Source organism: Homarus americanus, unplaced genomic scaffold, assembly GCF_018991925.1.
Source record: "Homarus americanus isolate GMGI-L3 unplaced genomic scaffold, GMGI_Hamer_2.0 scaffold15894, whole genome shotgun sequence".
In the NCBI taxonomy this organism is placed as follows: domain Eukaryota; kingdom Metazoa; phylum Arthropoda; class Malacostraca; order Decapoda; family Nephropidae; genus Homarus; species Homarus americanus.
The window spans coordinates 486,640-512,971 of NW_024754249.1; positions in this window are offsets into that span (position 1 = coordinate 486,640).

Below are 26,332 nucleotides of genomic sequence, written 5' to 3' on the forward strand. Positions count from 1 at the left end.
CCTGTGTTAAGTCATCATAGTCAGTTTTAGGCCCATCTCACATGACTGACCGACCTTCTATGTTCTTTCCGCGCGAGGGTGTTAGTTTTCAATGAGTCTTATTTACACTTGTGGATGTAAGACCTCCTCCCCTCACTGACGCAGCTATGGTCAATTTGGTGTTATTCTTGTTTATAAATGCCTTCTAATCTGTCTCAAGTCAATCCGTCCTGTCTATTGCCATCCCAACTGTCTGTTCGTCTGCGTGGTGTTTGACTGTAAGCCCTGTCTGTCTTATCCGTTGTTGGCGTGTGTCTGCCTGTTTGTCTAATGTGAACCAGTCAGTCAGCTGTCTGTCTGTCATGTTAGTTGCCATATTGTCTATTTGTGCATGTATGAATCTGTCTATTTTTGTCAACCTCCGGTCTGTTTCACTGTCTATATTCACCCTGTGTCTATTGTAGTCATCTTCTCCATGCATTCCTGTTATTATCTTTTTGTCTCGTCTCTTTTTCCATGTACAGTCACCCACAGGAATAAGTACACACTGTAGCTGTAAGGTTGTCTGGTAACGTTAAAACTGCGCATCCAGACGCATGATGAAACTCAGCTCCCTCCCCCACCTGTTATCTCTAACTATTTTCTGTTTCCCCTTCTTTATTCTTCTATTTACTCATCTTCCTTCCTTTACTTATCCAAACAACATTAAAAAAAATTAGGCTAAGAAAAAAGTGGGGAGGAGGAGGGAGCCGTACGATAACTGCAATCGTGGGCTGACAGCGTACAGCGAATGAGGATGCGCCAAGTCCGTAGACTTGCATCGTTTTGCAGCGTAAATAAAATGGTTAATTAATGGCTTCCTAAAGAACCATCGATATGGGACCAGGTTTGTTCCACTCTACGAATTTTTTGCGATTTTTCCATCAAGTTTGATGAAAAACGATTGTGCCGTTTCGGCTGCCCAGAACACACACACACACACACACACACACACACACACACACACACACACGGCTAGTCCTATAGTATACAGTATTAGTTAACACCTACCTTAATGTCAGATGGTCGCGGGTGTAGGCAGGTTAGACGGTTCAAATGCCAGGTTAAGTCAATGGTTACACCTGAAAATACACCAACAACCAGAATTAATATAGCAAGGAAGAACAGAATAACACGAGAAAAAAAAAAAAATATATATATATATTCCCGGACCGACAGACAGACGCATGGAAGGACGGACAGACATACGGATACAAAAACTCCCTATCCTCAACAGGTGTAATCATTATCCTGCAGGTGAGGTAACGGAGGTACACTGAGGCCACCACCACTTAATGAGGCTTTACAGGTAAGATGTGGTCTCTGATCCCAGGTAGAGTAACACAATACTAACACAAGATTAATACAATACAAGAATTCGTTTCAAAATCCTTCATAATGAGATTTTTTATTATTTAGAAATGATGTTTATTTGTTTCTTACCAATATTCTCATGTAAAATATAAATACTTGAAATATGGTGAAATTCTCTTCAAACTCCCTTACGATATAATCGGATTCATTAATACAGATGCATTTTTGCTTTTTTTCCCTTATGATAAAATTCTCAATTCTCAAAGGTTCGTAATATAAATTTCCCCAAAATGGATTCATCAAAAAGTATCGCACCGACTCACCTAAGCTTCCACACAGAGGCACAAGGATCAGAATTACGCCGGGACTTTACAGTAGTCGGATGCGTTCTTTTATCCCTAGTTAGGGGAAAAATCATAGGAATCTTTGAAAAACTGGACCCAGTTATGCCAGTAAACCGGATTTTCATAAGCGTTTTTTAGTTCAATCAGGGACTACTAGGCTTTACCGTTCGTTCACATATTGTACGTGATCGAAATAGAGTCAGATACTGGTAAAGAGGATTATGTTTCAACTGATGTAGAATATAGTCTCTCTCTCTCTCTGTGTGTGTGTGTGTGTGTGTACTGTGTATTTTAGCATGACGTCACCACACGAGAGCGGTGGATGAACACAAACGCGGTGTTTATTAGACTGTGAACACTGCTGAAGGCGTTTTACCAACATTTCGGAGTGAATGTTTCAATTGTTATTATTTAACCATTTCCCTGCTATTACATTGAGGTGTTACAGAGCATTACGACCACCAAAGCTGCAAATAACACAGTTTTGGGGTAAATTTGGGTTTCTTTGTGGATGAAGTTTTACAATACAAATAATATGCATAACGAATTAGTAATTATATTATTCCATGCCTCATTGTTTTAATGAATAATGGACAGTTAATACCTGGTGTTCACTTTTTCTTTTACATTAGATCAAAATTAGAAGCTATTCATACATGTATCAAGAGAGGTTTCAATTTCACCTGTTTTTCCAAGCTGCCAGTACAGTATTAATATAGTCTTCTTGAGTCATCTCTATACATTGACCAAGATGAACAAGTTACAACATGTATCAGTATCACGTCAGTTAACCAGCACAAGTTTAACGGAGATGTACAGTAACAAGACGGAACAAGTTTACTATTGCTGTCCAGGAGTCAGGCCCAGTGGTGTTCCCTGCCTGTAATGGTTCATGGTTAAATTTCTGCGAACTTATTCGATCGTTCTTTTATACTTTTCAAATTTCCTCGTATATGTTTTATTTTTAAAGCCTTATCACTCACATTGGTATTTTTCCTTATTCTTCCTTATCAGGATCATCGATGTGTATATTATCTATATTGAGTTTATATTCCAACATCTATTTATCATTGTTGCCAAGCGAAATTACGTCTCGGAATCTTTTCCACCAATCAGCTCCATTGTTTCAAGACTTTTTACGGAGATTAGCTCACCAGGGCACAGGTCACTGACCCACATCGGAGCCTGGGGGGGGGGGTTAATATATCAATAATAATAAAAATTAGTTCATAATAAGTATAATTTATACTAAAAAAACATAAAAAATAAAATTAAATAATAACAATAATAATAATAACAGCAATAATAATAATAATAATAATAATAATAATAATAATAATAATAATAATAAAGAAATAAAAATTTTCGTGAAGCCATATGGCAGCAGGGTCTACCATAAGACAACACTATGCTTCCACATGTATACGTAAACATCACCACAGGAGGTAAAGGAACTCTTTGAAACAACTGTACAATACAGATCGAGCCCTTGTATATACAGTATAGTACACTGCAGACTAAGCCTTTGTAGATACAGTATGTATGTATGTATATATGTATGTATGTATGTATATGTATGTATGTATGTATGTATGTATGTATGAATGTATGTATGTATGTATGTATTAACCTACAAGATACGCTTATAGACTTTAGTTGTAAGAGCGCAGTAAAATATAATAGTATCAACACCAACATAGTGGCCAGCTACCGGGTCTGGTTTATATTCCACATATTTTATTACGCATTTACTTGTGTATTATTCACATCTATACGTGGGATACACACTCGTATATTACAGCCTTTACGTATATCACTCACACAAAAATTTAAAAACCTATCATTAAAATTTCCAAAACTAACATGACAATTACAGCGAGACTAAACTTTAACTATAAATAAATATATAAACTCACTTATATAAGGACCAAATTAAGGTATAGGAACTTATCAATGATTCTCTATCTTCAATTTCTCTTTAAATAATTGTTGCTAAGGGAAACTGTCTAGTTAAGGTAAAGACTAATTATAATTTGGATTTTTTTCCATATTTTTTTATGTCAATAATCGCCTCAATAAAACAATGCTGTGTGTTTTAACTTTAACCAAACACAAAAACAACAATACACGCCTTAATAAACCAGATGTTGTGTATTTATCTATCTCCCAGCCACACCAAAACAAATACCTTCTTAAACCAGTCTTGCGTGTTTTAACTTGTCCCAACCACAGACACAACAACGTCATAAAATAAGACCACAAGGTAATAAAAAAAATACAAATACAAAAAAAGGTCAAGACTCAGGCGATGGTTAAGTCAACACAGGGCTTAAAGGTGTTAATGGTGGGTTCAGTACGGATACAAATGACCGGCCGAGGCATGTCATTAATAGTCTCTCTTCCGGACCCCCACGCACCAGCCCGGATCACTGCAGTATTTACGGAACTAGACCCACAGGCCAGACCTACCAGACCTACAAACTAGACCCCTACAGACTAGACCTCTACAGTCTAGACCCATACAGACCAGACCCTACAGACTAGACCCACAGACTAGACCTCTACAGTCTAGACCCCTACAGACCAGACCCTACAGACTAGACCCACAGACTAGACCTCTACAGTCTAGACCCCTACAGACCAGACCCTACAGACTAGACCCACAGACTAGACCTCTACAGTCTAGACCCCTACAGACCAGACCCTACAGACTAGACCCACAGACTAAACCTCTACAGTCTAGACCCCTACAGACCAGACCCTACAGACTAGACCCCCGAGACCCACAGCCTAAACCCAAAGACTAAACCCACAGACAAGACCCACGCCAACAGGGGTGAACAGAATTATTTCATTATTTTAAACTAGAGTGATGAGGAATAGGACGAGCAGTTGTATAAGGGATTGTAAAGTGTGGTACATTCTCTCAGCACGTCATCCATCATCACCTTAAACACACACACACACACACACACACACACACACACACACACACACACACACACACACACACACACACACACACACACAATGTTGATCACAAATTGTATTACATTATCACTAGTTATTTTACATCATCAATCTTGATATCTTAGCTAATTACTCAACCACCCAGCTCATTTCCTCGCTAAGCCCGAGTTATCACACCTAGAATTTACCAGTCATTAATTAAATTTACCTCCAGGATTATGTACCTTAATTACGTATAGGGTTAATTTGTTGATCAATTTGGTGATAAGTCATAATTCATTTAAATAAAAAAATCAGGGTTTTTATATTCAAAGGTTGGGCATGGGAATTTTGCATTGCTTTTATGGAATTTTAGGACATGATTTAAGGCGCAATTGACACTTTAATGGGATTTTACAGTTGGATAAAGGGATTTGTTCCTACCTTAATGGGTTTTTAGGGAAGACAGGATTTTTTTAACTTAGTGTTAGTTTATGGAAGGATAAAGGGATTTGCTCTTAACTTAATGGGATTTTAGGTAAGGAAGGAGTTTTTTTTTTTACTTTAAAGGGGTTTTAAAGAAGGATGAAGGAATTTGTTCCTACTTTAATGGTATTTCAGAGTAGGATGTTCAATTTGTTCCTAACTGAAAAGGATTTTCGGGTAAGCGTTAGAATTTCTCATAATTTAATGGGATTTTAAGGTAAGTGAGAGATATTTTTTCCTTCCTTAACAGAATTTAAGGGTAATATACGGGGGATTTTTTCTTCATTAATAGAGTCTTAAAGGAAAATATAGAGGTTATTTTGTTTACATAAATAGAATTTAGGGAGGAATACAGGGATTTTTCTTACCTTAAGTAGATTGTAGGGGAGGATTTAGGGATTTCTATGGTTGGATAAGGAGGCGGATTCCTTTGTGAAATATGAATATATATTGGCACTCTTGGCTCATCCTACAGTGCCATAAAACACACACACACACACACACACACACACACTAGACAGCACAACACCGTAATTAACACCACAGCATCCTAATTACCACCATCACACACTACAGTAATTACCACCACCATCACACACTACAGTAATTACCATCACCATTACCACCATCACACGCTACAATTATCACCAACACCATCACAACATTAATTACCACCATAACATACAACAGTAATTAATAACACACGAACAACTACAAAATATAAAAACACACAATAGTGGACCTCATCATTAGCCGTAACAACACCGTCAGTCACAGTGGCTGGCGGGCGAGCATCATGCATATATCACAGACCTGCAGCATATTAACACACACACCTACCTACCTTCCCCCCTACCTGTCCACCTGTCTGCCTATACCTGCCTGCCTGCTAATAACCTGACCTTCTGTAATATAGTCTGTTAAGGCTCTCTCCGTCACAATGAAAATATTCCCTGTTTGGTATAATCGAGAATTTTACGAAACCTTAAGACATTAAGAAAATTTTGGATAAAAATAGAGAAAGAAACGAAAAAAAGGAAGCGTATGAAAAGTATAGAAGGAAGAATAATATAGAATAATCACCTCACAACACAATCACACACGCACGCACGCACGCACGCACGTGCACACACACACACACACACCTCCTCAAAACACAACACACACACGGCATCTCATATTCTCAACTCGTATACAAAAGTATGCAAAATGAATCAGCGAGATCCACGTCGGCTTTTTATTCTTCGTAACAATTTTTACTGTGCATAGCAAGTTGAGTCGTGAGGAAGCTTCATACTACCACAGAACGACTCTTACCACACGACTCACAAGCAAGTTGAGTTGTGAGGCAACTTCATACTAACACAAAACGACTCTTAACACACGACTCACAATCAAGTTGAGTCGTGAGGAAGCTTCATACTACCACAGAACGACTCTTACCACACGACTCACAATCAAGTTGAGTCGTGAGGAAGCTTCATACTAACACAAAACGACTCTTAACACACGACTCACAAGCAAGTTGAGTCGTGAGGCAACTTCATACTAACACAAAACGACTCTTAACACACACAACTCACAATCAAGTTGAGTCATGAGGCAGCTTCATAATGACACAGAACGACTCACAATCTTACCTCCTGTAATAAGTAACATGACACCTCATTTATTACCTCATTATCTCACCTGTACGACTTTCATCATGTCTCTTTACAATCCTTCATCTCATTCGTGTGCCTTTTAAACCGTGCCATCGTTAATCGTCCTTATCTCTATCCCCCACGTGCCACTCGCTCCATATGACTGTATCAGCTTAATGGACCCTCATCAATTGGGCCCCTCCTAGGAATATTGGGCCCCTCTTAGGAGTATTCAAGCCCCCATATATATAATCCATCTTACAGCTTCGTTCCTTACGTTATCAATTCTTTAAAAGTTGTATTATACCTAGCGGGGCTGTCCAACCTCACCGCTGCCAATCTTGATATATGGCGACACTCGGAAGCACCAATCTCATAACCATACGTAACAACTGCAGGGAGGGAGGGAAGAAAGGAAGGAAGGAGGGAGGGAGAAGAAGAAGAAGAAGCACTCCTCTCTCTCTCTCTCTCTCTCTCTCTCTCTCTCTCTCTCTCTCCTGCCGACGCTGCACTCAAACCTATCAGAGTTATTGATGCTCTCGGGGACCCACTTGTATTGCTTCTCTTCCATTACTCTATTACTGATTTACGTTTCTCTATTTCCATCTTTTGTTAAATATCGTCCCCCCATATATCTGAAGTCAGTCCCTATCTTGCATCCCACCATCATTCCTTTTATTCCGACACTGTTCCCATTTGTTTACCTTTGACATAGTTGTTCTTCGGTGAACTTTATCGTCGACTTGCAGAACTAACTAACTCTCTCGACTTGCAGAACTAACTAACTCTCTGTTAGCAGCATACCATCATCATCAACATTCATTGGTAATTACATATTATTACGTCTCATGCGTTATAATTGACCGTCACCCAATTTCATTACTTTGTTATTATTATGTATCTCTTTCATATCATTACAGTAACACCCAGTACAGCAGTCACTCATACACACTTACTTGTCTTAAAATCAAGGTGACACACACACACACACACACACACACACACACACACACATATCCACTTCCCCGACACACACACCATGTCGCTACTTATTTCGTGCCACTAACACACACTGCCATTAATTCTCCTGCCGACGCTCCTTCCTCCCATAAAAAAAGTCTTGACAGCATGCAATAAACGCCCGCATACCCTATAAAAAAGTTAAACTTTTCCCACAAGGCATTTCTATTTACACTGTCGTACACTTTCTCTCAATTTCACAAATGGTGGATATATTTTCCTCTTCTTTTCTAAGTTTCTCTAAATCTATTATTTTTTTTTAACAGTAAAGTATAATTCACACACTTCCCGTAACACTTATCTATACCATATTTTAGATCAAACTCCACAGAGCTAAGTCAATTTATCACAAAGCTTCTAAATAATAGTCGATATACTTTCATCCTTCTTCGCACAGATACTTTCGTTTTACACACTTCTAATATATACCGGGACTTCTCAAAACATCCTTTACTTCCATTGTGTGTTCATTACCACACCTATTAGATTCCACTCTCCCATCTGCATCCCCTGCTGAGTGTGTCGAGGGTGGCCGAGGGAGACTCCACCTATGTCCGAGGCTCCTGTGCTCTTTTGCAAACATGGAATAATAATTGGAGGAGTCCCCAGGCACAACAATCCCCCCCCCCCTCTTCACCTTTTGTCCTATATTACAACACCCAGGATATATAAAGAAACAAAATGTTATCGGATAATTTCCCAATGGACAAAACTCTACATAAGATGGACAATATCCCACCAGTTTAACCTTATTTAACTTTAACCAAATTCACGGAAGGACAATCATATGACGCTATAAGGCAGGTGAGATCCCTAAAGAAAGTCATCACAAAGACACTAACGACTGGAAATTAGCATCTGATGGCCCAGTTGGCTGTCCTTGGTCAATTTGCCTTTACCACTGCCTAGATGCACTGGAAATTTTACATATGTATGGTCTATGTACACTATTTACCTGCGTTGTGTACATACATATCCCCGCACCTCGAACCCTAAACCACCTGAACCTTGAACCCTAAATCATCTAAACACCTGAACCCTAAACCACCTCAATACCTGAACCCTAAACCACCCGAGCCCCCGACACCCCGAATCCTAAACCACCTGACCCCTGAACCCCAAACCACCTGAACCCTTGAACCCCACCACCTGCCCCGAACCTTAAACTACCTGAACCCCGAACCCCTCACAAAAAGAACACCATCGTACAAAATCGTTTTGCAATAGTTACAGGAACATTACAGCCAGACGGAGAGGGGGGGGGGGAAGGGTCAGCTAGATACAGATGGTGAGGGGGAAGGGAAGGGTCAGCCGGATACAGTGGGTGAGGGGGGGGGAAGGGTCAGCCGGATACAGTGGGTAAAGGGAGATAGTGTCAAGGGAACATTAATATATGTTAACAAGTATACCGCGCCACCACGTATATACACTGTACTGTAGTCTTATGCCACAACGACCCTATTATATCCTTGCACTAACTACCATACGACCTACCACCACCACTATTACCACCACCACCATCAACACCACCACCACCAACACCACCTACCACCACCACTATTACCACCACCACCATCAACACCACCACCACCAACACCACCACCACCACCACCACCACTATTACTACCACTACCATCAACACCACTATCACCATTACCACCATCACTATTACCACTACCATTTATCATCACCATAAGCACCATCATCACAACCATTACCACCATAACCACTACCATCATCGCCATCAACACCACCATCACCACCATCTAGCTCTATGTATGGAAATTAGTAGCCAAGAGCCAAGCGTCATATTCCGGCCACATGATCACGGGCCGGGAGTGAGGCAGCTGTATAAACTACCTTAATGCGCCGCACACCGCATCAACTCCCTTTACATAAACTGTCTTTGAGTTTAATAACAGGTGGTGATGTCCTAGTGGTGCAGGGAGACGGTAATAATGGCCAGGGGTGGTGGGGTAAAAAAAAAGGTGCAGGTTGTAAAGCGTGGGTGGTGGGTAGAAGTGGGCAGTGTGGCAGGGGAGGTTTGAGGCCACGATATTAAGAAAGCAAATAATGGTGGTGGTAGGAGGTGGTGGTGGTAGGAGGTGGTGGTAGCAGTTGGTGATGATGGTAGTAAGTGGTGGTGGTGATGGTTGTAGGTGGCAGTAGGTGGTGGTGATGGTGGCAGGTGGTGGTGATGGTGGCAGGTGGTGGTGATGGTGGCAGGTGGTGGTGATGGTGGCAGGTGGTATCAGATACATGGTAAGTGGGGTGGTAGATGTAGTGATGGTAGCAGTGACTGGTGTACCTGTACTGAGGTATGGACAATTGTCACGTGTATCGCTGGTGTTGTAATATCCTCCCCACCACCCTAAACACCCCTCCCCCCCTCCCCCACCACTTCCCCCTACGGCCCCTCCTCCACCATATCGTACTCCCAGAGGGGGAGGGGGTCATGGATCAAGAGAAATTCGCTGTCCCACATAAAACAAACCCTATGATATTTTTCGTCACACATTATTCGGGACTGCATAATACTGTATGACGTCACGGCGTTCTATCCTTGGTCCCTGATATACTGTCATACACACCATAACATCCACTTCGTATTAAAAATCTAATTATCTTTTCTGTTTTTGCAATACGTGGGGAGTCGACCGTACACACTGAAGCCACTAACACCTGAACCTCAACAACTCCTCCGGTAGGTTAGGTTAGTTTTGACTGGTGATTTTTTTTGTCCGGTCAGTTTTCGTCAGGTGAGTTTTCGTCCTACTGCCCCTCCCTCCCCCCATTTCTCCGCCCATCAATACCTGAACAACCCCCAAAAGGGATTTTCTAACACACTTCATCAGACAACTATCCCGTGAGGCCATTGGGGTCGAACCCATGTATCAGATACACTCGAAAACTCACACTCACGAGATCCTCAACCACTCAGCCACTCTCTGACACCCGAGGAATGTGAGAGAGCGTCTTGTTGCGGACATCTTGTTACCTGCGTCGCTAGATTTGACATTACTGGGGAAAGTTTTGGGATATTACTGGGGAAAGTTGATAATCTTAATGGGAAAACTTTACGACGTTACTGAGGAAATTTGGGAATATTATTGGGGAAAGTTGAGGAATTACTGGGAAAGTTGGGATGTTTTTAAAGAAGAGGTTGGGGACACTATTGGGGAAATTTGCGAATGTTACCAGTGAAGTTAGGGAAATTTCTGGGGTAGTTTAGGATATTATTGGGGAAAGTTAAGGAATTATTGACCAAAGGATTTAACTCTCTCTTTTTCTCTGTCTCTCTCTCTCTCGGAACAATGAAAGAGACGGAGGGACTCAGGGAGGGAACGAGGGAGAAAATGCCGTAGTGAAAGAGGAAGGAAGTGGCGGAGGGAGGGAGGGAGGGAGGGAGGGAGGGAGAGACATCACACCACTACCATCGTATTAACATTTTTGCTGACATTATTGCAGTAACATTAACGTGTGATTACCTCCTCCCATCCCCTCCTCCATCCATCCCTTCCCCTCCCCCTCACCTATTCCCTCCCCTACCTGGCAGTCATTGGTCCTCCACACGGCACGAGTCATAACACAACCTCTGACGTCACGAATTACAACGTCCTCTGTTTATGAGTCACCCCAACCCCCCCGAAACCCTCAAACCCTCCCCAAGCCACCTCCCCCAGGTAGTGGCAATTAACAATAACAACAACAATAACAACACTAGTAATAATAATAATAATAATAATAATAATAATAATAACAATAATAATAATAATAATAACAATAATAATAATAATAATAACAATAATAATAATAATAACAATAATAATAATAATAATAATAATAATAATAATATACTCATTATAGAGTTCTGAGAGAGAGAGAGAGAGAGAGAGCCTTTACTAGAAACACATAAAGAATTACGACTCCGGGGATAATTACGTCAGTGGTCGTAACAATAATAATAATAATAAGCGCATATCTGAGTCGTAGTGGTAACTTCATGAAGAGAGAGAGAGGGAGATTAAATTAGTGAGAAAAATATTTGGCTTTGGTGAGAGAAACTACAATGATTCCCAAGTTGTACTCATGACCTCGGTGGTAATAATAATAATAATAATAATAATAATAATAATAATAATAATAATAATAATAATAATAATAATAATAGTAATAATAATAATAATAAAAATAATAATAATAATAATAATAATAATAATAATAATAATAGTGGTAGTAGATGGTGAAGAAATCGTATTATTAACAGGTCACAATATTGCAAGCTGCATGGCGTATTGACTGACTGATTAACCCACTCCCTCACCCACTGACGGAGATAAGTAATTAATGCAAAAGATAAGAAAATACAAATGAGGGAACAGTGAAGATATTGATAAACAAGAGAGGAATAAAAGACTACTGAAGGCAAGACGGAGGCAAAGGGGGGGTGAGGAAGACATCGCAATCGTACCCAGTTAGTTTATTGATCACTTCGCCCCATCACCCGAAAAGGCACCTTGCACCTGGGCTGCTTAAAACCCGTATCATTGTTTCAATGTTGCAACTCCTGCATCACACAAGCAACATGTAACCCCTGCATCACATACTAATGCTAACTCCCTGTATCACACACCACTTGCAACCCCCTGCATCACACACTAATGCTGCAACCCTGCATCACACACTAATGTTGCAACTCCCTGTACCACACACCGATATTGCAACTCCTTGTATCACACACTAATATTGCAACTCCCTGTATCACACACTAATGTTGCAACTCCCTGTATCACACACTTAATGTTGCAACTCCCTGCATCACACACTAATGTTGCAACTCCCTGCATCACATACTAATGTTGCAACTCCCTGTATCACACACTAATGTTGCAACTCCCTGTATCACACACTAATGTTGCAACTCCCTGCATCACACACTAATGTTGCAACTCCCTGCATCACATACTAATGTTGCATCGATCATGAGAGGTTCCGGTAATCTAATGCTCTCTTAACTTCACCTGTGTTGACTCGGGTAAATCTGTGGTGTGTAATCCGTGCAAATTCTTGAGCAGAATACACACGCTCCTGGTCCTCAATAAACGGTATTTTCTGAATCAATTTTAGTCTTGCCATAACCGGAAAAACAAAATTATTATGCAAACCTAAGTATGTTATTATAATTCTAGTCACTATTATTAATAGAACTCGGGGCAACACAATGTGCTTAACACCCCTTCGCCTCCCCCCAATAAATAAATAAATAAATTAATATATTAATAAATTAAATTTTCACGTCTCGGTGAAAAAAGGATAAATTCATCAAACACATCATAACATTATCAGCCGTCATGTTTATATTTAAATCATCTCTAATATTCAACCCGCCTTTACTGATGAAATTTTGGCCAATGGAATATATTTCCTATTCATGTGATAGATAACCTTCAGGATGACGTCATGTAAAACACACACACACACACACACACACACACACACACACACACACACACACACACACTGCAGCTACGGGATGTTGCAAAAAAGGACACTGCAACAAGGGTAAACTTGGTGCACTTTAACGTCATGATGAGCTGCGTAACTTAAACGGTGGTAATATGGTTCTGCCCCACAGTGCGTCGTTTAATACTGAAGGTGTTCAGGGCAGCAGAAGGTGGGTGACGACTAATCCCACATGAGGGAGGAGGAACTTGGTGCAGGAGCTTCACTCAGTTTCATCTAGGATAATTACCCAAGTGCTTCACCCCAAACCCTCACCTGAGGCCTTCACCCCAAACCCTCACCTGAGACCTTCACCCCAAACCCTCACCTGAGACCTTCACCCCAAACCCTCACCTGAGACCTTCACCCCAAACCCTCACCTGAGACCTTCGCCCCAAACCCTCACCTGAGACCTTCGCCCGAAACCTTCAGCTGAGACCTTCACCCCAAGCCCTCACCTGAGACCTTCACCCCCAAACCCTCACCTGAGAGCTTCACCCTAAACCCTCACCTAGGAGCTTCACCTAAGAGCTTCACTCCAAGCCTTCACCCAGGAGCTTTACCCAGAACAATGAACTATTACAAGCGATTAGTCTGCTGCTTGTGTGACCGAGGCAGACAGTGACAGTAATTAATAATGCTTAAGGAAAAATTAGTTTCTTGTAATTTGAGACATAATAAAAATACTAATAATAACAATAACAATAACAATAATAATAATAATAATAATAATAACACACCTGAAGCTAAACCCTGACAGAATGCGGAAAGGGAGAGGGAGAAGGAGGGTGCAAAATATGACTCAAAAACGATACTAGGTAATGAAGAGAACTTTTGTATCGACTAATCAAACTCTCATGAAAAACTTAACATCTTCCTCTTGTTAACCCAGCCTATTACAACCTCCGGCCAATACAAGATTTCGTCGACCTAGCAAGGGTAACAATGCAACTTGCTCTCGTGACACAGAATGCAGGCGATGCAATATATTTGTTTCCAGCCCTCTTCCTCCTCCGCATCCATCTCTTCCCCCTCCTCCGCTTCCCTCTCTTCCCCCTCCTCCCTCTCCTCGACCTCTCTCTCTCCTCCAACTTCCTCCTCTTCTTGTCCATCCTCTTCCTCTTCCTCCTCCTCCTCCTCCTACACACACCACCTTCCCTCCCCTTCATACTTTACCCTTCCCCTCTCTCACCTTCCCCCTCCCCTCAACCCCTATCCTCCCCTCCCTTCTTCTCTCCTCCACCCACCTCTCCACCACCACCACAACTACCACCACCACAACTACCACCACCACCACTACCACAATATTTTACACAGACTATTAACTTTCCACCAAAATCTCTGTATCGTGGCAAAATCTCCCCTTCTACCTCTCTCTATAGTTAATTACAATGCCCACAAAAAACACACACCATAAAAGTCAGTCCCCAAACTCCCCTCTCAGTCCCCAAATTCCCCTTTCAGTCCCTAAATTCCCCTCTCAGTCCCCAAATTCCCCTCTCAGTCCCCAAATTCCCCTCTCAGTTCCTAAATTCCCCTTTCAGTCCCTAAATTCCCCTATCAATCTCGACACTTCCTTCCTCAGTCCCCACACTCCATCAGTCCCCAGAGTCTCCACACTCCCTACAATACAGCATCACACTCCCTATCTTCCCCAGTCATCGAAAAACCCAGTCAGCTCGCCTTAATAAATATCGTAAATATCCCAACAGAGTTAAATAATATCACGGTACACAAATTCTCTACCGACAGAGCATCAAAATATTCTCATCCTCACAAACTAAAAATATTTCCCCCAACTCAATGAATTATTATATTTTCAAACTTCTCTAGTAACTTCATACCTTAAAAAATATACAGTATATACGTGTTGTTTTTTTTAGAATGAATTCATATTATTTCGACAAGAGTAAAAGAATAATAGTAATAAATCCCCGTCAGGTTGAGCGTCAGAAGTGGGGGTAGAGCAGGTCGGCCGCGACACCTCGGCTGCGACACATTTAACATAGCTCCATTTAATTCGTGGCAACTCCGGCAGCGGCAGGATGGCAGGAGCTGGGCCGGACGCGGCTAGTTCTATTAAAGTCACCATAACTCGGCCAGCCTCCCTCCGGTGACAAGGATATCAGAATTCGGTGCAACAGGGCGGGCTGGTTGGCTGCCTCCACCGAAATCATTTCAACATTTCGTCGCGCGAAGGGTTAAGTTCCACCACCGTTGTTATATTGCCTTTAGGGTCAATTAATTAATTCCTCCATGCTTGCTCGCTCCATCAGATAACTGCCGACGCTAAGGTGCTAGACGGGAGTCACCAGGGGCCACACTACACGTTCGGGGCCACACTACATGTTCGGGGCCACACTACAAGCTCGGGGCCACACTGCAAGCTCGGGGCCACACTACACGCTCGGGGCCACACTACACGCCAGGGGGCCACACTACACGCCAGACGGCCACACTTCACGCCAAGGGGCCACTCTACACACCAGGGGGCCAGACTACACGCCAGGGAGCCAGACTACACGCCAGGGGAAAGCCTCTTCATGCCCATGCCCCATCAACACAGGATGATATATATATATATATATATATATATATATATATATATATATATATATATATATATATATATATATATATATATATATATATATATATATATATATATATATATATATATATATATATCGTATACTGGGGAGGAACTTTTCGTGTGTGGAAAAAAATTCAGGGAGAAATTTTAGGTAAGAACTGTCCACCACAGAGAGAGAGAGAGAGAGAGAGAGAGAGAACATGGTGTTGGTGTGAAAAAAGCATGCACAACTTTCAGCCCTCAGTGGAACTTTATATATATATATATATATATATATATATATATATATATATATATATATATATATATATATATATATATATATATATATATATATATATATATAGTATAGATAGTACAAAAGATGGGGAAGGGTAAAACTACAAAACTTTATGCTGGTGTGAAATAAACTATGAATTTTTCGGACTAGTCAGTGAACTGAGAGAGAGAGGAAGAGAATAAAAATTAGTCGACTTCACACCTTCGTTCAAAAAAAAAGTTAAAACTTTAAACCAAGGACTAACACACCGAAATAGACAGAGACAAAGACAGACAGAAGGCAAGGCAGCGGGAGGGGGGAAGGGAGTATGTGTTGGAGGGGGGGGGGCGATTAAAATAAAAACCGTCCCTAAACAGGAGAGCATAACCGTGTTCACGCCCACAGTAATGATTACAACGGGTGGGGATTGACACACCGGAGGCCCATTAATTATGCCAGCCCTGCAGAAAGCACAGAAATGCTTCCTCGGGATCGCACCAGCCTGGCGTCACAATTAATTACGTGAACGCTACGTCGAGCAGGGAAACGCCTCCTCCTACCACCTCCTGTGCCCTCCTCCTCCACCTACCTCCAACAACATCATCCTCCTCCCCATGCAACCACCCCATCCTCCCTGCCTCGTCTCCCTCCACCCACCCCAAAACCAGCCCACTCCGACCCACCCGGACCCACCCCAGACATTCCCCCACCCCCCTCATCCAGCCTGCTAGAATTAATTATCCTCACGTTGTACTGAACACAGACACGCATTCTGCAATTGCATACCAGAGGCTCCCCGACCCCAAGTCCACGGTTCCTCCTGGAAAATACCGCGCCAAGAACAGCAGGAAATAAGGGAACTGTCAACCACGAGGACAAGGGAAGGGAATAAAGACTCTCAACCACGAGGACAAAGGGAGGAAATAAAGATTGACAACCACGAGGACAAGAGGAGGAAATAAAGACTGATAACCACGAGGACAAGAGGAGGAAATAAAGACTGATAACCACGAGGACAAGAGGAGAAAATAAAGACTGATAACCACGAGGACAAGAGGAGGAAATAAAGACTGATAACCACGAGGACAAGAGGAGGAAATAAAGACTGATAACCACGAGGACAAGAGGAGGAAATAAAGACTGATAACCACGAGGACAAGAGGAGAAAATAAAGACTGATAACCACGAGGACAAGAGGAGGAAATAAAGACTGATAACCACGAGGACAAGAGGAGGAAATAAAGACTGATAACCACGAGGACAAGAGGGAGAAGGAAAATAAGACGTGATAACCACACGAGGACAAGAGGAGGAAATAAGGCCCAGTAACCACGAGGACAAGAGGAGAAATAAAGACTGATAACCCACGAGGACCGCAGAGGAGGGAAATAAGACTGATAACCACGAGGACAGAGGAGGAAATAAGACTGATAACCACGAGGACAAGAGGAGAAAATAAGACTGATACCACGAGGACAAGAGGAGGAAATAAAGACTGATAACCACGAGGACAAGAGGAGGAAAAATAAAATAAAGGACTGATAACCACGAGGAAAGACAAGGGAGGAGGAAATAAAGACTGACAACCACGGGACAAGAGGAGAAAATAAAATGATAACCACGAGGACAAGAGGAGGAAATAAAGACTGATAACCACGAGGACAAGAGGAGGAAATAAAGACTGATAACCACGAGGACAAGAGGAGGAAATAAAGACTGATAACCACGAGGACAAGAGGAGGAAATAAAGACTGATAACCACGAGGACAAGAGGAGAAAATAAAGACTGACAAGGGGAGGAAAACAAAAAATACCAACCAGGGATGAAAGTCATTTAATAAAAAGTGTGTGTGTGTGTGTGTGTGTGTGTGTGTGTGTCGTGCGCTGCTCCTACGTCAAAAGACAAACAAAAAACAATAATCACAGACCATAACAAATTAATACTGTCACTTCCCTCACGACCGTAACATTAAAGGTGCGTTATATAAATCTGGTTAAAATTCGGTGTAGTACGACGCATGGCCCTGGGGCATTGAAGAGCCTGTGTACACTAGACTAGCACACGTATTGTACATGTTCACATACAGTACATGCATAAAACTTATACATGTTTAGAACCTGTCAAAAGTCCACGAGAGAGAAGTAACCGGCACGCACACACACACACACACACACACACACACACACACACACACACACACACACACACACACACACACACACACACACACACACACACACACACCTGTTAAATAACCAATAACCCCCCCCAACCACCATTACCCCCCCCCAATATTTTCCCCCCCATACCTGTCAAACCCCCCCCCCCCCCTCATTAAATAAAAACTCACCCCCTGAATAATAAGCCAATGTAACAAGTTAAATCATTCTCTCGTCTCTATTATATAAACAAGGCTTATATCCCACTCAATAAATATATAATCAGATGGTGTGGCAAACCTTTGAAGTATCTAAATAAGTGACGAGAGGTTGATGGGGCGTTTACCTGGATGTATGTGTATTGCCTCTCGTCATTGTTACCTAATTAACATGTTAGTTAGTGACTGGGTATCATAGTGAACAAAAATATACATTGCTATTTTGTATTGTGATTCTATTATTGGGATATATATAAATTGAAAACCATTACTGTGTATTATTTTAATATGACAACGGGGGATATAAAATTTTGTATTAATTAAAATGTCTCGTTATTTTTTGTTTGTGGGTCATGTCCTTGTTATAGATTGGTGTATTAATATTTTCATTATCTTTCTCATGGGGAATATTATCTAAAGTTTTCATGATTTTTTTTTAATGGGGGATGAAATTTAAAACTTTCATATTTTTTCTTAATGGTTGAATTAATTAAAAGTTTCAATATTTTGTTATTGGCGGAGTATAAATAAAACACTGAACTGCCTCACAAAAACAACTTAACTACTCCACACTAACAATTGAACTACTTAACACTAACATTCTTGCAAAAATAAACATGTATTGAACAAGTTTTAAGATGTGGACGACGGACGGTGATGCAGATTTGGTGGTTATCATCACCTGCGACCATTAGTTGATCACCTTAATTACTGCAGAGACATTAACTACCCTCATCAACGCGTTTTGAATGAGTCATTCACGATGGTTTGTTTTCCGAGTAGTTTGGTTTTGATCATGGAACAAGAGGGTTGACGTGTGAGGTATGAGGTATGTGTAAGACATCTACCTGTCCACCCAGCATTGCTCCCGTCTCCATCACTTCCCTTCAGCTGCCCGTCTGCCACCTTTCCTTTCTCCCTTTCCCACGCCTCCCCCTCTCCCCAACCTCCATCCGGGCTTCCTTCACTCCCCGACACCTCCCCTCCCACAGTTCAGTTCTGCTTCAGGTGCTTTAACTACCGAGAAGTCAACATCAGGCACTATAATTTAAAACTTTAACTTCAGGTACGATAAATCCAGAGACCTTAAATGATTCACACACTTTCAATTCAAGCTCTTTAAAATTTTTCACACACACACACACACACACACACACACACACACACACACACCTTAACTTCAGACAACTCAACTCGACACCCGCACATATATTAACTTTGGTCACTCTTTAACTTTCAGACCGTCTTAACTTTCTGAAACTTTAAACTTCAGGCACTCTAACCACCCTCCTTCCCCCCTCTTCCCAGGACCCGCAACCGCAGCTACCACTATCTAATAACCACCTTATTCTTCCCCAAACACCTCCACAAGACCCGCTACCACAACTACCACTATCTAATAAACACTTCCCCTTCCCAGACACTTCCTCAGGACCCGCTACCACAACTACCACTATCTAATAACCACCTCCCCTTCCCCAGACACTTCCTCAGGACTCGCTACTACTACCACTATCTAATAACCCCCCGTGAGCTTTTAGGAACCAAACATCAACAAAATTTTTCTGAGGTCTGGTGGTGCAATGAGTAATGGTACAGTCTTCTTCTTGTTCTTCCTATTCCTCCTCCTCCCTCTTCTTTCCCTTCTCCTCCTTCCTTCTCGACCATGTGTGGGATATTTATTTTTGGTGCTCTATTTTCCTCCTTTGTATCGGCCTCTTTGTGTATGTATGTATGTATGTATGTATGTATGTATGTATGTATGTGTATGTATGTATGTGTGTGTGTGTGTGTGTGTGTGTGTGTGTTAAAATCATACACACTCCAAACACATTAACTATAACACCACTATGTATAAGCTCTTTAGAGACTAATCTCATTCACTATATTCTCATTGAGTTAAAAACACACATACATTATTTTACACCTGATAAAATTAGATTACCTGAGTGTTTTATGAATAAGGCTCATTAGCATACACATAATAAATAAATAATATAATTAATGCACACCTCAAAGGCTTCTCCGTAATACTGCATAAATGTATATATAACAAAATTCACAAATGCCTTCCTAAGCAATACAATTTTACTCAGTGTTATTGTGGTGAACCGGAGAATAAAACAAGACGAGGGGAGTGTAATGTTTCTCTGCTGTAAAGGAGGTGGGGAGGAAGAAGAGAGAGAGGAGAAGGAGACGAGGAGGATTAGGAGGAAGCAAGGACAGGGGTTGAAGGAGAAGAGAAAAGAGGAGAGAGAAGAAAAAGAAGAAGGGGGAGGAGGAAAAAAGAGGAAGAAGAGAGAAGAGGAGGAGGAAGAGGAAAGAAAGAAGAGGAAGAAGAGAGAAGACGAGGAGGATTAGGAGGAAGTAAGGACAGGGGTAGAAGGAGGAATAGAGAAAAGTGGAGAGAGAAGAAAAAGAAGAAGGGAGAGGAGGAAAAAAGAGGTAAAAGAAGGAAGAGAAAGAAGGTTTAAAGGAGATGGAGGGGATAAAACTGAAAAAGGAAAACACGGAAGATGGAGTCCAACCTTGAAAGCAATAAAGGCACCATCTTCATTTCCTTTGGCCAGCAGCACATCCCCGCCGCCCTGTCTGTCTTAGTCAACACCCTGGGTCGAACCCCTGGCCTTTACATACACACACTGACCATACTCACCAATAACCCACAACTACCACTCCCAAGAGATCGAGTTTAGTGTTCTCTACCGTTTTCTTCCAAGGTTAGTGAGTGTTTTCTGTGTTCATATATCAAGGTCCTGTGTGTTTTGTACCGTGTTTCTTTGTCAATATTGTAAGTAAGTGTCAGATTAATAAGAGTTTTCTACCATGTATAAAGTTCCTCTATCCTGCCTACCCGAGTCACCACTATATATGAAGTTCCTCTATCCTGCCTTGATCACTCATAATGCCATCCTGGCTTCTTCTCATAGTTGGTGAATCACTAAGGGACCTGAGGTATCCCCTTGCTGGGCGACCCTGTCAAGTTAGATCCTGTTGGGGCGTACACCTGTGTAAATCCTTCACCTCCAAAATAAATAACCTAGATTAAAAAAATTATATAAAATAATCCTAGATAAAATAATTTCAAACCCCTCAAAAAAATCGTAAAACTGCAAATAACAAATCTTACGCCTGTAATAAAAACCCTGACAAAAATACACCAGTAAAAAATCCTACACCTGCAAAAAAATCCTACACTCGTAAAAAAAAGTCCTACACCTGTAAAAGAATCCTACACTTGTAAAAAAATTCCTACACCTGTAAAAAATTAAACACTTTTAAAAATTGTACACCTGTGAAATAGACCGTACAGCTGTAAAACAATACACGCTAACCTCCAAATTGTGAGAAGAGTCTCTCCAAAACGCACTTGGAGGAGAGACTGCTTCAAAATAACCTCCCTCTTAACCAGGACGTAGTGCATCCTAAATTTCTTTTCCTGGTCGTTCCCGGCTGTTACTCTACTAATTAAATCATTTCACCTTTTGCAATTGCAACGTATGAGAAACATAATAACGGTAATGCCCCAATTGCATAGACTGCAATAGCCTGATTTTTTCCTATCTGGGCGAGAATTGCTTTTTTTTTAAAGGCAATTTTGAACGCCATTAAAAAAAGAGAATACAGTACTATATATCCGCATTATAATCTAGGGACAGGGGGGGGGGGGGGGTGCGGGCATTAAAGGAACGATTAATAATAATCTCATATTGGGGAAAAAACCATAACGATAAAGTCGGTTTATTGAAGTGAACGGATCTTCCCAATATAATATCTGACACAACTAGAATAACAACAGCAGGGATATGTATATATTGCTCCTCCACCGGGTGACCTGACGTGTCCTGACAGACAGACGGACTGCAAAACCTTCCTAACTGAATCTATTTCATTTCGCCACGATGAATTGTACGGCCGCCACAAATCAGCAAAACATGACGGAGTGGTGGGGAGGGGGAAGAGGGAAGGAGAGGGGAGGGAGAGGGGAAGGGGGGATGGGGTGTTCCTTTAAATCGCTAGTTTGTCGGCTGGTTAATTTCCGCTGCCAGCCCGGGGAGGTGGGGCGGGGCGGGGGAGGGGGAGTTCTTTGCCACTGGGAGGAATGAGGGAGTAGTGGGGTACCTGTTCGTTAGAAGCCCGCGCTAAGGACGGACGATGCCACTTTATCGCGTGTGTCTCAGTGCCACAGGGACAATAGTGCCATTTGTTTTGATTCTGTTGGGTCGATAGATACGTCGACGAGGGCGGCTGCTGCTGCGGTACGATACGTTGGTGTTTTATGTGGTCGCTGCCGGGAGTGGCATTTGTTGTTGATCTTTTCTCTCGCTTTCTCTCAAAAATATTATTACTCACAAAATATTACTTGAAATACGAAAAAATAAGCTCACAATAACAATATTATACTAAAAATATTTACATTTTGCTCACAAAAATTACACTTTATTCGTAATAATTATTTTACAAAAGAAAATAACCTTGCTACTGAAAGAAATAAACTTTACTCACAAAACATTAGTTAACTCACAAGAAATGTACTTCACTCATATACATAATTACTCAGTTAACTTACAAATATTTACACTTTACTCATGAAAAATACTCCTCAAAAAATAACTGTTCTCCAAAAATTAAATAATCAGCAAAAATACCCTCAACTCACAAAAATATTCACTTCACTACAAAAACATACAATACATCCACAAAATATTACAATTCACTGAGAAATTAATTAACGTTCAGGAAAAGTACGAGACATTTTCTAATCATCTTCCAGTGTGTTTTAAAAATACACTTGTTGTTTTATATTCTCAAATGTTTCTTCACTTTTACCTACAACAACAAGCTTTCCAGTCTTTGTTTTTCACTGTGTCAATTAATTACTTTTGTCCTCGTCGCCATTCTGAATCCAACAGGTGAAGGCGATGGTTTCAGGTACACACACAGGGTCTATACACGTAGAGCTTCCAACAACAACAACAACAACGACAAAAAAATACACAAAAACACGACAAAAATAAGAAAAACAAAACAAACATGACCTGAGGTGAACTGTGGAAGACGAGGCTAAAAGAAGAACCAAAACAAGGGGAAATAAAGACAGATCGACGGAGGTAACTCGCAAAAAATTCTCTTAACTAATGAAATGAAGCCCAAAGCGCCTTAGCTCGGAGCACCTGACGGAGGGCCAGGGTTTGGGGCGCCCCTGGACCCTCCTGGTGCGTGAAGGAGTGGGTGAGAGTGAGCAGGAGGAAGGACAGTGAAAGAGGTAAACACAGGAAGAGAGAAAGAGGTAAGAGAAAATAAGGGTGGGGAAGTGAGATAGAGGAAGCTACAGTGGGAAGTTAGAAAAAGTGAGGAGGGGGAGAAAAGGGAGAGGGAGAGAGTGGGAGTGAGGACGAGGAAGACTTAGGGTGAGGAGTAGAGAAAGTGAGAGAAGAAGCCACAGAGGAGTGTGAAAGTGAGTGACGAAAGTGCGACAAAACCACAGTGAGAAGTGAAAGTAAGGGCAAGGAGGAGAAAAAAGTTAGAGAAGCAGGAAGAGGAAATCACGAATAATTCGCACTATCTGCAGCACACAAAAAGCCTCCGCAACAAGCAATTAACTTGTGCAAGAAACAAATCTGTCACACACACACACACACACACACACACACACACACACACACGTGGCAGGTAAACACACAGGTGGACGAGCACCTTGCCTGACCACCACACTATAATTCTCACGTTTTTTCGCGTGTGCTTCGTACCCCGCTAACTCCTGTCACAGCGGGACATCACGAAAAGACAAATGTTCCTTTTAACAACATCACGACGATATTTTTAGCACTTAGGAATATCATAATAATTACCAAGGTGTTGTGCCGGCTAACAGTATCCAGAATAATCCACATTTCGTATTCAGAAGTATAATAAATCTCTCCGGTAAATAATTATTACACAGGATGCAGGTAGAAAGTTCAGGTGTGGTACAGGTAATTAATTCCCCCCCGTGACGCCGGATAAAAAGTATTTGGAGTTCAGATTACATTCATCATCACGAGTGTAAGTACAGGTTTAAGTATTAAGCAGCAGGAGACAATTGTATTAGTGTCAATTTGTCTTCGGTTTGTGAGTGTAGGAATGTCTGTTCGTGAGAGTGGGCGTGTCTGTGAGTGGGAGAGTCTGTTCGTGAGAGTGGGCGTGTCTGTGAGTGGGAGAGTCTGTTCGTGAGAGTGGGCGTGTCTGTGAGTGGGAGAGTCTGTTCGTGAGTGGGCGTGTCTGTGAGTGGGAGAGTCTGTTGTGAGAGTGGGCGTGTCTGTGAGTGGGAGTCTGTTCGTGAGAGTGGGCGTGTCTGTGAGTGGGAGAGTCTGTTCGTGAGAGTGGGCGTGTCTGTGAGTGAGAGAGTCTTTTGGTGAGAGTGGGCGTGTCTGTGAGTGGGAGAGTCTGTTCGTGAGAGTGGGCGTGTCTGTGAGTGGGAGAGTCTGTTCGTGAGAGTGGGCGTGTCTGTGAGTGGGAGAGTCTGTTCGTGAGAGTGGGCGTGTCTGTGAGTGGGAGAGTCTGTTCGTGAGAGTGGGCGTGTCTGTGAGTGGGAGAGTCTGTTCGTGAGAGTGGGCGTGTCTGTGAGTGGGAGAGTCTGTTCGTGAGAGTGGGCGTGTCTGTGAGTGGGAGAGATTTTTTGTGAGAGTGGGCGTGTCTGTGAGTGGGAGAGTCTGTTCGTGAGAGTGGGCGTGTCTGTGAGTGGGAGAGTCTTTTTGTGAGAGTGGGCGTGTCTGTGAGTGAGAGAGCCTGTTTGTGTGAGTAGGAATGTCTGTGTGAGTGGGAGAGTCTTTTTGTGAGAGTGGGCGTGTCTGTGAGTGGGAGAGTCTTTTTGTGAGAGTGGGCGTGTCTGTGAGTGGGAGAGCCTGTTTATATGAGTGGGAGAGCCTGTTTATATGAGTGGGAGAGCCTGTTTATGTGAGTGGGAGTGTCTATTTGTGTGAGTGTGACTGTCTGTTTGTGAGAGTGGGAGTATCTGTTTGTGAGTGGGATTTTTGTTTGTAGATGTCCCCTAACCAGTCAGTTACCCAGTCAACCAACCAGTTAGCCTCCCTCTCCATCAGTCAGCCAACCATCCAGTCACCCAGTTCCTCCAGAGTCAGCCAGCCAGGCAGTCATCAGTCAAGGAGCCAGTCAGCCAGACAAACCATCAGTCAGTCACAGTCACACCCCCAGTCAGCCAGTCAATCAAAAGGCCACCGCCATGACCACGACCAAACATTAAACCTTCACTCTGCTGAAGAACTTTGGAGAGAGAGAGAGAGAGAGAGAGAGAGAGAGAGGCTAAAGTCTAACTCTAAAAGGTCAGTAGTAGGTGGGTGGACAATTCCCGAGGGGGTGCAGGTCGTTGTACCTGAAGGGTAGGGAGTGGGTACAAGAAAGGAGGGGAGGAGAGGGGAGGTGAGGGAAGGGGGGAGAGGGAGGGAGGGAGGGAGAGAGAGAATGTTTGGTTGTGCCGGGATAGGAGGACTGGTGCAGATGGCTGATGTAATCGACCAGAGGAAACGGCCCATCCCATCTGCCGGGCACACACACACGCACACGCATACGCACACACACACACACACACACACACACACACACACACACACACACAACTGCTCCTCGAAATCCAGGCGATCGAGAGGTTGGAACGTAAAGGAATAGACAGATAGATAGAGAGTGACGAATAAACTTTAAGATAAATACTAAAAAACTGGGATTCTTAGTATGTGCAGACGCGTGATAATGGGGGAAGTATTCACCGGATTACTTTTTACTTCTCTTAAATTACATATGTAAAGGTTGACGGGATATAAAAGTCACTT